The sequence below is a fragment of the Pleurodeles waltl genome, chromosome 2_1, assembly GCF_031143425.1.
Source record: "Pleurodeles waltl isolate 20211129_DDA chromosome 2_1, aPleWal1.hap1.20221129, whole genome shotgun sequence".
Taxonomy (NCBI): Eukaryota; Metazoa; Chordata; class Amphibia; order Caudata; family Salamandridae; genus Pleurodeles; species Pleurodeles waltl.
In genome coordinates, this window is record NC_090438.1 from 714,925,467 (window position 1) to 714,940,697 (window position 15,231).

At 43.2% G+C, this 15,231-nt stretch overlaps 1 long non-coding RNA gene across 1 annotated transcript in view; it reads left to right on the forward strand.

The window, feature by feature from the left end:
• Nucleotides 1-1,716: 1,716 nt before the first annotated feature.
• Nucleotides 1,717-15,231, forward strand: part of LOC138259117 (uncharacterized) — a 33,516-nt gene continuing 20,001 nt past the window's right edge. The window contains exon 1 of the long non-coding RNA XR_011198642.1: nt 1,717-1,962. This is a non-coding gene — a long non-coding RNA (uncharacterized lncRNA). The remainder of the gene's footprint in view (nt 1,963-15,231) is intronic.

The following is a 15,231-nucleotide window of genomic DNA, read 5'->3' on the forward strand; positions in this document are numbered from 1 at the left end:
CCCTGTTTTTTCCTCCCCTGTTTCGTAGGTGCAGTACTCACCGTGGTCTTTGCCGCCAGCGTTCGTGCTCCTGGTAGAGGAGCAGGAAGATAAAGGCTGGTAATATGTGGAGCTCTGGTTCCATGGCGTCCTGGTTCCTCGTGGGGTGTGCAGAGGTGAGCGTTTTCCCTTCGGAGTCCTGTTTCCGCCGTGTTTTTGTTCACGGTTATTCCGCCCCGGAAAAGGTGGCGGATTGGTAGGTTGTGATACTGTGGGCGGTACATTGTCTCCCGCCTGTCTGTTGGCGGTGACCGCCGCGCTGTTTGTTTGTACTGCCATGGCGGTCGGAGAGTTAAAGTGGCTGTCTTTGTTGGCGGTTTCCGCCACAGTCATAATTCCCTTTTTTTTTCGACGGCCTGTTGGCGGTCTTACCGCTGCTTTAACACCGACCGCCAGGGTTGTAATGACCACCTATATGTTTACAAACTACCTGTCACATACACATACTATTCGTAATGGGAGATATGGGAGGACAGAGATCTCACACAATAGATTAAAATAATAATTTGTTTTCTCAACTGTATGGGACATGGATAGACTTGATGGCGTATGTGATATCATTTGGCCACACCATGTGGTGGTTCCCGAAATCATAGGAAACTACTGCACTCAGCTTTGTGCAAATGCAGCATCCTGTGGGTACAGGGCCAGGTTCTGCATCCATCCCTGTAGGCACAGAATCCTCAGTACTTCACATAGCCTGTGGTAATTCACTGTGGCGTCTGGGCGCAGAGCAGGGCCTTTGGCTGCACAGTGTACACATGCCACATAGCGGACAACCAGCTGCACATGATTTTTTACCATGCGCAGCAGGTGCTTGGTGTTGGGCCTTTTGTATGATATATTTCCTGAAAATCTATCTACTGACATTTGTTTTCTGTGTGCATTTAAAAGGTGAAATTCATATTTGGAAAACACCCCAGTAATTTGTGCTACCTATGAAAACCTCTTACTTCGAGTGGATTGGATTGTTTCGAAGGCTTTGTGCAGTTTCACCTGAAGGCGCATAAATTACAAAAGAGTCCGAAATATAATTTCCTACAAATTACAAAAGATCCGAAATATAATCTCCTACGGGGAGATCAAGGTAGCAACAACTAAAGAGCCACTAATGGGACCCTGCAATATGTTTCCCCAAGGTGAAAATACATGCATGCATGAATGTTTCTAATCAATCGCCATTGTAATTCTAGCTGCCTTTTGGGCTTTTGACAATATGCTGTTAATTGACTGATTGATACTAAAAATTTATTTTATTTTATAAATAATAGGGCCGAAAGCATTTTCTAGAGTTATTTTTACTACTAACATCATAACAGAGAAATAACCAAGGCACTGTGCTTAATTACACTATTATCACACCCACTCGACATTGTAGACTAAATTATAAAACAAAAGCTGTCACTTTTTTTGCGAAATACCAGGAAAAGTAACCCTTCAGTAAGATGACTGGGACACTTCAAAGTAATGCTCTCCGCAACCCTGTTGACTTTAAGCTGCCTCTCAGGTAATGCATGTGTCAAAATACCAAGCAGATTCTTTCTGCCAAAGCGTCCTCGGAACACGTCTTAACTCGTGAAGTGTTATTGTCAGCTTGTGGGCCTGTGATTAGCCACTTGTCATCCTGCCATTGTGCAGCTCAGACGAGGCTGAACCTTTCCTTCCACTTGCCCTTAGGACAGCGTGGCTTTACATTTCCAATGACACTGGAATGTTTTTACGCATTCATACGTGTCCAGATTTCCTTTCTTCGGCTTCTGTTTACAAGCACAGCCACACTCTGAATTATCTGACTTCGGACTTTAAGAACTGGATGAATGCTCCAGAGATGTCTCTACCCTGCGGAGCAGGACAAATGGATGCTCTTGCCCCTTGTGCCTCGATCAAAAGCTCAGCAATGCATCCTGTAAAGTGTACACAAAGGTAGGCACGGTTATTGCAGACAGAAATAGACGCAGATGAGAAACTCGTCGAGAGTTGAAAAATGTGCTAAATGTGCAGACGGCTGTGCTCCACGATTTTAATGCGATTTTTGCGCGAAGAGAAAAATGTTTTGCGGTGCTAAAATGTGATAATTTCACTTCTGCGCACGTGAAAAACATTCTTCTTAGTACCCACAAAAAGTCGGTACTTATTTCGCATTATTAAATGAAATCAAATAGTGGAAACAGTGTTTACATATGTTCGTCGTAACTTGTTTCTAAATTTGCTGTCCTATGATAACTGTTTGTGGCAAGGCAATTGATAGAAACACAGAATTACTGTGGGGGCCTAACAAACACTAAAGGGGTCATTATGACTTTGGCAGACGGAAAAGCCCATCTGCCGAAGACCCCACTGGTAGGTTGCCGCCAGCGTGGCCTCCTCCCCTCTGGCCCCATTATGAGTTTCCCTGTGGGTCAGTGGGCTGGCCCAGCGGGAACTGGCCTACAGCATTGTCTCCAGCTCATAATAGACCCGGTGGCATTGCTGTAGTGCGTAGAGTGCAGCAGCAGGGGCTGGCCAGGGGGGCCCCTGCACTGCCCATGCCAAGTACATGGGATGTGTGGGGGCCCCCGGAGCACCCTGCCCTGTCTCCGCCACCTGTTTCATGGGGGTGCTACCACCATGAAGCCTCTGGCGGAGAAGGGAGTTGTAATCCCCAGGGCAGCACTGCTTGCAGTGCTGCCCTGGCGGATTAGGACCCCAGACTGACGTTCAGTCGTAATCTGGCGATGCTGGCAGTCCGACCGCAAAGCTACCGCTGCGGTTGTAATGTGGCTGTCGGACCGCCGCCAATGCCGCATTGACGGCAGTTAGACTGCGGGGTCGTAACAAGGCCCTAAATCAGGGAACTAGTGTGTTGTTATTCATATCCTAGTTAATAAGGCTACATTACACTTAAAACATATTTTCATGCAGTGGTGCATGTACTGGAAATACTCTGATCTACTGGTTTGATATGTACATATGGGGGCATGCAACCAGATGGACTTTAGTAGCAATTTGATCGGACCATCCTTTGAGCCTAATAAGAAATAGGGGAGTGAAGAAGTTATCACACGTCACCCTCATCAATCTGAAGTCATACATACAGAAACCACTAGTTTTATTTGTCTCAGTACCATTTCTAAAGACTACACATCCAGGAGTGCTTGTGGGGTCTATGATCATCCGGGGGTACAGTTCCATCTAAACTTCTCAGATTATGATGCTCCGCGGGCTGTGCGCCTATGATGTGTGAAATGGAGAAGAGATACTTCACAGAACCACCAGTTAGTCTGCAAGATCACTGTAAACACAGATAAGAGCTTCTCATTATAGCATTCTTATGCATGAGTGTGAGAAGCTGGGTAGGGTGATTCTGTCCAGATGTCTGACTCCTAGCACTGTCCCTGCCCAGAGCAGGACGGGCTGGGTGTGGCCAGTATCCACAAATGAAAAAGCTGCTACTGCCTCTACTAGCAGAGCCTTGATATGTAAGCACAGCTTGTGGTGGCTGGTACATTGAATGACTAAGCCTCTGCATTACATGCTATACTGCAGTAAACTCAAAGCCCATCTGCCACAAGGTGTATTAAAGTTAGCACTTATCTGAATGTCCAGCATCACTCAGTGTTCAGGCCCACTTATGTTTAAATCCCAGTCCTGGAGCCTTGTGATAAGACAGGGAAGGATCCGCCCTTTACATATGGATGAGTAGTGTAATTCCTGAATGACACAGACCATGCAGGTCAGGGAAAATCATAATTTGTAATCAGTTTCAGAGATTTAAAGTAAAGTTGCACTAATACAGTTTTCGAGATAATTATACTACCGCCATGGGACTATTTTCCCGTGGATTAAAATTTGCCACTCCTTCTGCTGGCAACCTGGTCGTTATCACCTTCACTATATTGCCACAACATTTTTCCCAAGGGAAGCAAATGGTAGCAATTCACAACACACTCATGTCATCGACTACATAACGAATGACAAAACAGTTTGTGCATATAGACATAAAGAGCATTACAATTTTAACACAATGTTATCGACTGACCTCAAGTTCCACGACAAAACACAATCAGAAAAAACACACGCAAATGGTTATCACGCACACAATTTCAGCTTACACAGCACCAAACACAGTAACATATAGTTTATTATATAGTTTATTAGGGCACATGTGCCCATGTAAACATCATAACCGCAATAAGAAACAACAATAATACCACTAATAATAATAATAATGATAACGATAATAATCATAATAATAATATTGATAATAACACAATTGTTATTGTCATAAGAAAAACAGCGATAAACTATCTTCCCAACACAAACTTTAAACATATTCCACGACAATACAGTCTATGTATGTTTCACACGTACAGAACAAACGCAGAGCTTCTATCACAGTCCTTATCTCTTCCTGATTAAACTACGCAATACGTTGTCCGCTGAGGAAGGTATACATGAGACAACCAAAATATATGAGTCAAGGTACCAGGCTTTTTTAACACGGTTACATATTGACCCACTCATCCATATGAAGATTATAATGGTTTGGCGGTTACAACAACCTTTTCACATTTGGTAAAAAACCCACTAACTACTACACAACTGCAAGCATATGTACCAACTTTCAAGTATACGACACTGCACCCAGGCAATATTATATTCTTCCCGCATCTCTGAAGTTCAGACCATCATGCATGCCAAGGCAATCGGAGCACAGTGATAACTTTGGATCTGCAGTACTACCACCTGTACCCAGATGAGTGAAAGACTAATGACATTTTGCCATCCCTATTCACAATGACAATCCATGCGGTTTTACCATGCATAACAACCCCCTTCATCACTAAATAAGTCATGCACAAGATTACCCCTTCACTATAGAAAATAGAGGATACAGTCAGGTAAACAGTTGTGCACAAATGCGTAGGTACACACACACACACACATACACTGCATAACCATTTATGTATTTATCTTAGCACATATAAGGCGATTCTTTAAAGAGTTACATTATTTTTATTTAATATTCCCTAATTCGATCTCCAGATTAAGTTTTACCACCAAATATAGCCATTTTTTAAATGTAATCTCCATTTCAGGGGACACGTGTTGTAAATGGCTGGCTTGACATGGAAGGCTGATATTTTTTATGATGCTGAGTGTTTGCAGACCTGGGCTAGGAGAGCAGTGAAGCATAAGCAAGCCATGCTGTAGAAGGGTGTAACTTGTGCCTAACCAAGATGGCCACCTGATGAGCTCGCTCCATGAGCTCAAACACTCCTCGGTTTGATAAATGACATCAGATGTGGGAAAAGTGAGACACTGAAGAGGGATTTCTCCTTTCCTGATTACCCGAAACAAGATGTGATTACAAACCAGGGGCGGTTCCCTCTGGCTAAGCCAGGAGATGAAAGATGAAACAATATTCCGTTATTATTTTATCTTTCCTCTGCTGGCTCAGCCAGAAGCGTGTTCAGGGCGGGGCAGGACTGGTCCATGGGAGGGTGTTGGAGTGGAGTGCACTAAGTGCACCTGTGTGTTTGGTTGGCCATCTGAGGCTGGCCAAACACACATGCGCACTTAGGTTTCTCCAGCCCGGCTATGTTAAACAGCCCGGCTGGAGAAACTGCACGGACCTCAGGGTTGTGTCTGAGCAGCAGTCCCAGCTGCTCAGACCAATCCTGGTGCTGCTTTCATGCTAGGTTCAGCATGAGATCAACACCAGGATTGCTAGGGAGCCTGCGCTGGGAAACCACAAGAAGACCAGAGGAGCAACGCAGCAGGAGGCAGAGATGGGAAAAGGTAAGTATTTTTTGTTATATATTTTTTATTTGTCCCCCCATACCTCCTCCTCCCCTTGAGATTTGCAATGACCGCTGCTGTTAACGACCTTCTGTTATTGGAACATCGCCACAAGCAAGGCCAGGCAAGAAAAATAGCTGCCATTGTAAGGTTGTCATTTTTTGTACCTTTTTCACAGAAATATTGTTAATTCTGGCAGGAAACACAACTACTCTCCATTTCCAACCCCTGACTTGCTCTAATAACCAGAGGGAACTAATCTAAGACTGATTCAGCTGATTTGTCGAGAGTCAAGCAAATATATTGAGACAAGATCGTCAGCGGCCTAGCCATCCTAGACTCCTCTTTTCAGTCTCTCGGTGCTCGTGACAGGTGTCTGCTCACCTCTAGGGCCCTCTGAGACATCTGAGGCACCCTCACTGTAGAACCTCGATATCTAATATCCAACATAAATTCTCTCCTAAGTCTCACACCGTACATGATAGAAGAGTATAAACTAAGATTTAAAAGAAGCCATCTTCTTGGAGGAGTCTCTCATTCTCCCAAAAGACCTTTGGAACTGCATGAAAGGGTCCAATATAATTAGTGGCTGTCTATTTCCCTTTATTTCATGTTTTAATCTCCTCAATACACAGGATCATGGCAGATAACAGAGACAACGAAATGAAAGAAACCAAAGAGATGAAAACTGGCCACTAAGGACCCAAATCCATTCTCCCGGTATTGGAGTCACCACTAAAGTCCAAAACCGATCAATCTAACAGTTTGCTTCATATCCTACAGAGATTGACAACCTTGCATGACCTAGCTCATCACAATATAGACCTCATACAAGAGGAAATTTAGGCCTTCGTTATGACTTCGGTGGTATACAACGTAGACTGACGAAGTCCCGCCAGCCACAAGACCGCCAGTGATAGCGGTCTTCAGACTGCCATATTATGACTGCTGGCGGCTCTCCTCCATAAATTGAGCGGAGAGCTGCCAGCAGCCATACTGGCGGTGCAGTGGAGGTTGCTCTGCTGGCACCGCCACATCAACACAACATCGCCACGCCTCTAGATTACCCATTAAATCAAACTTCCACAGGAGCAGATACCCAACTCCCTCCAACAGATGCGTGCTCAGACTTTACTGATTATCTGAACCCTGCATCCGCTAGGGGGAAAGGGGAATGGGAATAGAAAAAGAGAGACCACCTCCAGATCCAGTTCCAGCCTGTGTTTCCCACTTGAAGATAGGATATTCAGTGTGTGCTTCTGTAACCTGCCCCTTTCTTCTTATTGGGATTTCTTTAAAGGAAGGGCCTGCAGTCAGGTGGTAAGAGCATAGATAAGTACATTCCTACTGCGCATTCAACTGTTCAGCCACTCACATTCACCCAATTCTATCGTTCTCCTAACCTGGATCTTTTGAGAGCCTAGCCTCTCTCTAAGAGAACAATGTTAACTTAATATCTTCTTTTCTCCAGGAGTCAGAGGTATCCAAGGTTCCCTGGAGAACAGCTCAAAGGTTCATAAATATACAATCTACTTATGTCTTTTACAGGAAACAAAAACTCCTTCTCAAGGTTCAGTTTTCTCAATCACAATCTCTAGGAATTAGTCTGAGCATTGAGGTTTGTCTCTAAGACTGGCAAGTCTGCAAGGGGAAGAGTTTTGGAATATATATGTACATATATACATTGGCAAGTCTGGAAATCATACAAAAGGATTCCTTACTGCAGTTGCTTGAAGTTCTGTTAAGTCAAAACGAATTCTCCTCAGAAAGCTGATAGCCAGTTGTTGGAAGAAGGAAGAAATTCAGCTCCTCCAGATGGAAAAAAGTAGATGGTGTGTATACCGTAACAAGAAAAATAATGAATTACTCAAAACTGGAAGAATTCTCTATTAAAAGAAACGCCTCAGGAACACTGCTCATTCTCCTCAAGATGACAGTTGAAGTGCACAGCTCCCAGAGACAAACAGCTGGAGGAAGCTTCAGCACGAGACTAAGGTAGAAACATTAGAGCGCTGACCTCACAAAGATTTACGGCCACCATCTTGAGTGGCAGTTAACCTGAATAAGCTAGTTCTAAGAACAGCCTCAGCAAGAGCCACTGGGAGTGAGGACGCCACTTCAACCAATGTGGGTACAAGGAAAAGGGGAATCGTTTTTGCTGAGGGAAGAACTTAACAACACTGGCAATAGTTTTCCTGACAGTACCCCCTCCAAAGAACTCCCTCCTACAGAAGGTTTGTTGGGGAAAGTGTATTGAAATTGCTTTATCAACCCCGAGCATGCACATTTTGGAAGGCTTCCCAGGAACTTTCTTCTGGGCCAAAACCTTTCCAATCAATGAGGTAATATAATGTTCCTTTTTTAAACTTTGAGTCTAAAATTCTATTCACTTCATATTCTAAATGTGAATCTACTTGGATAGGATCTGGAGGGGTGGTTGTCCTAACATTGGGAGGGCATCTATTAAGTAGCGTTGCATGGAATACTGGATGAACGTTAATCTGAGGAGGCAAGGCGAGTTTGAATGTTACTGGATTTACAATTTCCTTAATTTTAAAGGGTCTACATATCTAGGCTGGAATTTTTTGTTCCCTCTTAAATGTAAATGTCGAGTGGATAGCCAGACCTTCTCACCCTCGCAATAACCAGGATTGTCTCTCCTTTTTTTGTCAGATGCTTCTTGTAAGAGGCCTTAGCCTTGGTCAAATGTTCACTAGCGGATTGGTAGGTCTTTTGAATTTTCTTACTGAACTCATTCGCAACTAGGACCGATCCTCCCGACCTTCCTAAGATAATGTGTGGGTGCCTATCGGAGTTCAAATAGAAAGGAAAATAACCCGTGGAGGCATGAATAACATTATTGTACGCAAATTCTGATGTCCAAATGATATCTGGTCAATCATTATTTTGGTCCAGAAGATGTAAGCGTAGGTACTGCTCTATCTCCTGGATAACTCTTTCTGTCTGTTCAACTGTTTCCGGATGATAACTAGTAGAATAACATGAGTCTATTCCGAGTTGTTTCATAAAGGCCCTCCAGAACTGGGAAGCAAATTGGGGACCTCGACCTGAGATTACAACCACGGAATGCCATGAGCTCTCATTATGTGCTGTGAAAATAACTGTGTTAACTGAAAGGCTCTATCAACCTTCTTCAGAGGGATGAAATGACTAATTTTAGAAAAGGTGTCCACAAAAACTAGGATTGTGTCAAAACCTTGACTTGAAGGTAAATCTACAATCAAATCCATTGTAATGCTGTGACAGGGATATGTTGCAGTGGGAAGAAGCTGAAGCTCACCTTCAGGACCTAGTCGTGTTGTCTTTCCTCAAATGTATTTATCACAGGTTTTAACATATTGTCTTATTTGCGGGATCATGGCAGGCCACCAGAAATACCTCTTAATTATTTCAGTAGTCTTCAAAATTCCTTTATGGCCAGCTAAAGGATCATCATGACACGCTTGTAGCGCTAGTTCTTGGAACTCACGAGTTGGCAAATATAAAGCATTTTCAACAAAAGGGAGATTTTCTAGAACCTTTTTTCCATCCTTTTTGTTGGCCCAATCTGAAATTTCTTGGTCAGACAAGGATTCTCTAACCTTCCTTTTTATTTCGGAAAATTGTAAGGTACAAACAAACTAGTCTGCTGGAAAAATTGGAATCTTTTCAGCTTCTTCGGCTCCAGATATATTATTCGTTCTCGATAACGCATCTGCCTTACCATTGTCAGAATCAGGTTGATACGTAATGGTAAAATTAAAATCTTGAAAGTACAAGGACCATCTCAATTGCCTTGGAGTTAATGTCTTAGCAGTCTTTAAAAACTGAAGATTTGTAGGATCGGTGAACACAGTGACTACATGACAAGCCCCTAATAAATAATGCCGCCATTTCTGAAAGGCATCCTTCACTGCCAATAGCTCTTTGTCAGCAATTGGATAATTTCTTTCAGGAGAAGTTAATTTCCTGCATCGAAATGCTACTGGGTGATATTGACCAGTTTCCTTGTGCCTCCGAGACAATACACCACCAATTGCTTGGTCGGAGGCATCAGCTTCCACAAAAAATGGTTTCTCAGGGTTAAGATGGAGAAGGATCGGAGCTGTCGTAAAGGCTCTTTTGAGGATTCAAAAGATTCTTAGCATCAGTTGACCAATGGAAGGGTACTCCTTTTCTCAAAAGTTCTGTAATGGGGACCACCTTTTTAGAAAACTCTTTTATAAACTGGCGGTACAAATTAGCAAAGCCAAAAAAACTTTGCACCCCCTTCACCATTTTAGGAGAAGGCCAATCCAGGATTGTTTGAATTTTAGCAGGATCGATGGAAACTCCATTTTCTGATTAGAGCACACTTTTCCAAATTCACATATAGGTTATTTTTTAACAATTTCTTTAGAACTGCTCTCACGGCATCTAAATGGTCTCGCAAATTTTGGGAGAAGATTAAAATATCATCAATGTAGACTACTACAAATTGATCTAAAAACTCTCTCAGAACATCGTTCACAAAGTGCTGGAAAGCGGCCGGCGCGTTACATAGCCCATAAGGCATCACTTGGTACTCGTATAGACCAAACCAGGTGCGGAAGGCTGTTTTCCATTCATCTCCCTTAGCAACTTGAATTAAATGGTATGCTCCGCAAAGGTATAGTTTGGTGTAGATTTTCGCATCTTTTACTGGATCTAGCAGTACTGAAATCAAGGGCAGGGGATATCGATTCTTCACCGTAACTTGATTTACACTCTATAAACGATACAAGTTCTTAACTCATTCTTCTTCTTCTTTGGGACAAAAAAAAAGGGGGGGAAGAGACTGGGGATTGCGAGGAACAAATAAAACCATTTCCCAAATATTTTTCCAAATATTCCTTTAGGAACTTGTTCTCCTTTTCAATAAGGGCATAGATTCTACTGCAAGGTAGATTCGCACCTGGCTCAAGTTCAATCCTGCAATCATAAGATCTGTGGGGAGGTAGCTTCTATGCCTCTGCTTGGTCAAACACTGCAGACAATTCTTTATATTCTGGGGGAATGACAACCTTTTCCAGAGTACAAACCACATTGGATTTAGTAGCTAAAACTTGAGCGGGAGATGGTGTACTACTTATCTCTTGAGGACCATAACAATGTTTCCGACAGTAGCTTGGCTTTAATTGAACAGTTCTCTTTTCCCAATTAATTTCAGGGTTGTGCTTCGTAAGCCACGATAAGCCCAAGATCAGCTGAAATTGAGGAGCATATATGAGATTGAAAGATATCTTTTCTTGGTGCCCTAGATGATCTTTCTGAACTATAGGTTCAGTTTAATCTGTGATAGGGCCTGAAGACAGGTTTGTTCCATCCACCGCACAAACGGGCTCTGTGATTTGTTTTTGACAAAATGTATTCTCATTTTTGTGGCATACTGGATGTCGCAGAAATTTCCCGTAGCTCCTGAGTCAATAATCACTGAAACCTCCTGCAGCTTCATTTCTCTGAAGATGAGGTCAAAGGAGATGGTTAGATGAGGGGAAGCAGACTGTAAGGTGTTTGACACTAATTGGGATTCAGGGGCTGGTTGGTGTTGTGAGTCAACCAGGGTTACTCTCTTAGTAGAATGAGTTTTATCTTTTCCTGAATTATCTTGTTTAGGCTTCTTTGGGCATTCTCTTACAAAATGCCCAGACAACCCACAATAGAGACATAGATTCTTAGATCTTCGCTTGTCCTTTTCATGTTTAGACAGGGAACCTCTAACACTGCCGATTTGCATGGGCTCTTCCAAAGAGTGTCTCGAAAGTCTTGATACTTTCCACTTGACTTCTGTCGAAGCACGGTGAGATAGGACGAAATTCTCTCTTTCTTCCAGCTTTTCTTTCAAACAGACACTGATCAATCTGCAAGACTAGATCCATTAATTTTTACACATCAGTAGGTCAATCTGGAATCTGGGCTAGCACATCTTTTAGTTCTTCTCTTAAACCTCAGTAAAAAAACGCAGCCCTTTTGCCCACAGACCAACCAGCCTCCACAATTGATTTGTTGAATTCGGCCAGGTAAGAGATCAAATCCCTATTTCCTTGTTTTAAGTCTAGTAATTCATTATCTGTGGATTGGGAAATTGTTCTGGGGTCAAAAATTCAAAAGAATTCTGTTTTAAAAACTTCTAAATCATATAATTTAGGGTCATTTCATGACACCAAAGGCAAGGACCATGAAGCTGCATCTCCACTCAAATAAGACAAAAGGAACGTTGATCCTCTGTAAACATAACGGGTTGACAAAGGAAGTGTAAGGAGCACTGGGTGAAAAATATCTGCGCCTTGTAAGGATCTCCACTAAAACGTTCAGGTGGGGCCGGGAGAATGATTGGGGAGACGGAATGAATGACTTGTGTGGATATTTCTGAGGTAGAGATAGGGGAGGTTTTACCTGAAACCCCACTTGTCCCAGCGGTATTCCCAGAAGTGAAGTTATTTAATTTGTCCATGAACTGTTGGGTCTCAACATGGGATCTTTTTACTCCCTCTCTCAAGTTTTTATTTTCATCTAGGGCAAGGGTTAATTATTTTTGCATTTCGTCCATAAGTGCCGCCATGGCATTAAAATCTGAACCTTCAGCCATTCTGTTGGGGTGCAAATAAGTATTTTTAGGCACTTCAATCTGTCAGGAGATTACCCATTAAATCAAACTTCCACAGGAGCAGATGTCTTTTACCCAACTCCCTCCAACAGATGTGTGCTCAGACATTACTAATTATCTGAACCCTGCATCCGCCAGGGGGAAGGGGAATGGGAATAGAAAAAGAGAGACCGTCTCCAGATCCAATTCCAGCCTGTGTTTCCCACTTGAAGATAGGATATTCAGTGTGTGCTTCTGTAACCTTTCTTCTTTTTGGGATTTCTTTAAAGGAAGGACCTGCAGTCGGGTGATAGGAGCATAGATAAGTACATTCCTACTGTGCATTCAACTGTTCAGCCATTCACATTCACCCAATTCTATTGGGTCCTAACCTGGATCTTTTGAGAGACTAGCCTCTCTCTAAGAGAGCAATGTTAACTTAATATCTTCTTTCTCCAGGAGTCAGAGGTATCCAAGGTTCTCTGGAGAACAGTTCAAAGGTTCACAAGATACGGTCTACTAAAGTCTTTTACAGGAAATGAAAACTACTTCTCAAGGTTCAGTTTTCTCAAACACAGTCTCTAGGAATTATTCTGAGCACTGAGGTTTGTCTCTAAAACTGGCAAGTCTGCAAGGCGAAGAGTTTTTGAATATATATATATTGGCAAGTCTGGAGATCATACAAAAGGATTCCTTACTGCAGTTGCTTCAAGTTCTGTTAAGCCTAAACTAATTCTCCTCCGAAAGCTGATAGCCAGTTATTGGAAGAAGGAAGAAATTCAACTTCTCCAGAAGGGCTAAAGTAGCTGGTGTGTATACCGTAGCAAGAAAAATAATTAATTTCTCAAAATGGAAGAATTCTCTATTAAAAGAAACACCTCAGGAACACTGCTCATTCTCCTCAAGAAGACAGTATAAGTGCACAGCTCCCAGAGAGAAACAGCTGGAGGGAAGCTTCAGCACAAGACTAAGGTAGAAACACTAGAGGGCTCACCACACAAAGATTTGCGGTCACCATCTTGAGTGCCAGTTAAACCTGAATAAGCTAGTTCCAAGAACAGCCTCGCAAGAGCTACCAGGAGTGAGGACGCCAGTGCAACCAACGTGGGTACAAGGAAAAGTGGAATCGTTTTTGCTGAGGGAAGAACTTAACAACACTGGCAATAGTTTTCCTGGCACCTATTACGACTTAGTAAAAGGTGTGGTGGTGTTCTGGTGATGAGGCGCTGATGGCGGAGCAAGCGCCAAGGACCCTGTTCCCTCCCGGACGACCACCGCAACCACCAGGTAAGGTGATCGACCAACAGGGGAGGGGGAGTGTGATGAGTGTTGTGTGCTTGAATGGTGGTGTGTGTATGTGTGAATGAAGGGTGGTGGGGGTGTTGTGTGTGTGTTTGTGTTCATGTGTATGTGTGCTTGTGTGAATGCATGTATGCAGGGGGTAGGGGAGGTGTCATGCCTGTGTGTGTGAATGAGTGTGCATGTATGTGTGCATGTATGTATGTGTGATGTGTGCTTGCGTGGATGTACTGGGGTTTGAATGGGAATCCGGTGGGCGGGGGTTTGTGGAATCGGGATTCGGGGCGTCAGTGGCTTCTGATGGGGTCGGGGGTAGGAGTCGGGGCCTACATGGAGGAGGGCTTAGGGGGTCCTGCAGTGGCAACAGAAATGTGCATTCCTGTTGCCAGTATTGTTACCGCCAGGGATTCCATGGCGGGGCTGCCGCCACGGAATCCCTGGCAGTAAGGATGCTCAAAATACTGTGGGCGGTGTTAGGTGAACCGCCAGGTCAAAGGTGGTCAACCTTCGGCCAGGCAGTCCTACCCCCCTGGTGGTACAGGTGGTGAACTGGCTGCAATGCAGCCAGTTCACTACCGTTATCATAATTTGACGGTCCTGCTCCGCCACGCTCTCGGTGGTCTGGCCACCAATGCCAGCGTGGCGGATCAGGACTACCAGGGCCATAATGACCCCCTTAGTATTTTAGGAAACACTCTAGGGACCTAACCAGCAGGCTTACCGAGGCTAAATAATGCTTTAGCTGGCTAGAAGATGACAAAGTGAAAACACAAAAATTCTACGATAACCTCAAAAATCACCTTCCTCTCCATGGAGAATTTTCTGCCTTTCAGAAGGAGTTGAAGATGCTGCCAACTCATGCAGGGAATACATAATTGCAGCAATGATTCTCTGTAAGTTGAACTTTTATTTCTTGAAAGACTTTGAAATAGAAAGGGCTCGTAGGATCCCTTTGGACAAATCCTTCTCATACTCTAACAAATCCAAGAAGCAGCTTAGTACTGTGATTTTCAAACCTTTCAGATACCAAGATGCAGAAGAAATGCTTAAATATGTGAAAAAAACATCAGTTCATAAATTGGGAAGGGGATAAAAGCGGTATAGGACAGGACTACGCTAAGAGTACAGTTCTACATTGAAAAGGCAGCAGCGCAGGGACTTCTCTATTTCTTTTGAGTCCATTCTGCTTCAAAATAATATTCAATGACAAACCCAGAATCTTCAATGATCCTGACTATCTTTGGATGTGTTGCTTGGATAAAAAGCATACGGGCATGGATAATTAAGGCTACATTTTCGAGTATGATATTAACCTTAATAATGTTATTTTTGCAATATTTTTTCTCAATGATTGTATTATAGACCATGCCCATTTGAATCAAGCTACCTTACATTCACACCAGCACCAGCCATACTGTCTGGTCTCCTCAACACATGGTACTTGCTCCTGTTCAAAACTATGATCTGTTATACACTGAACCTACATTATTACATGTGAGAGATCAAGG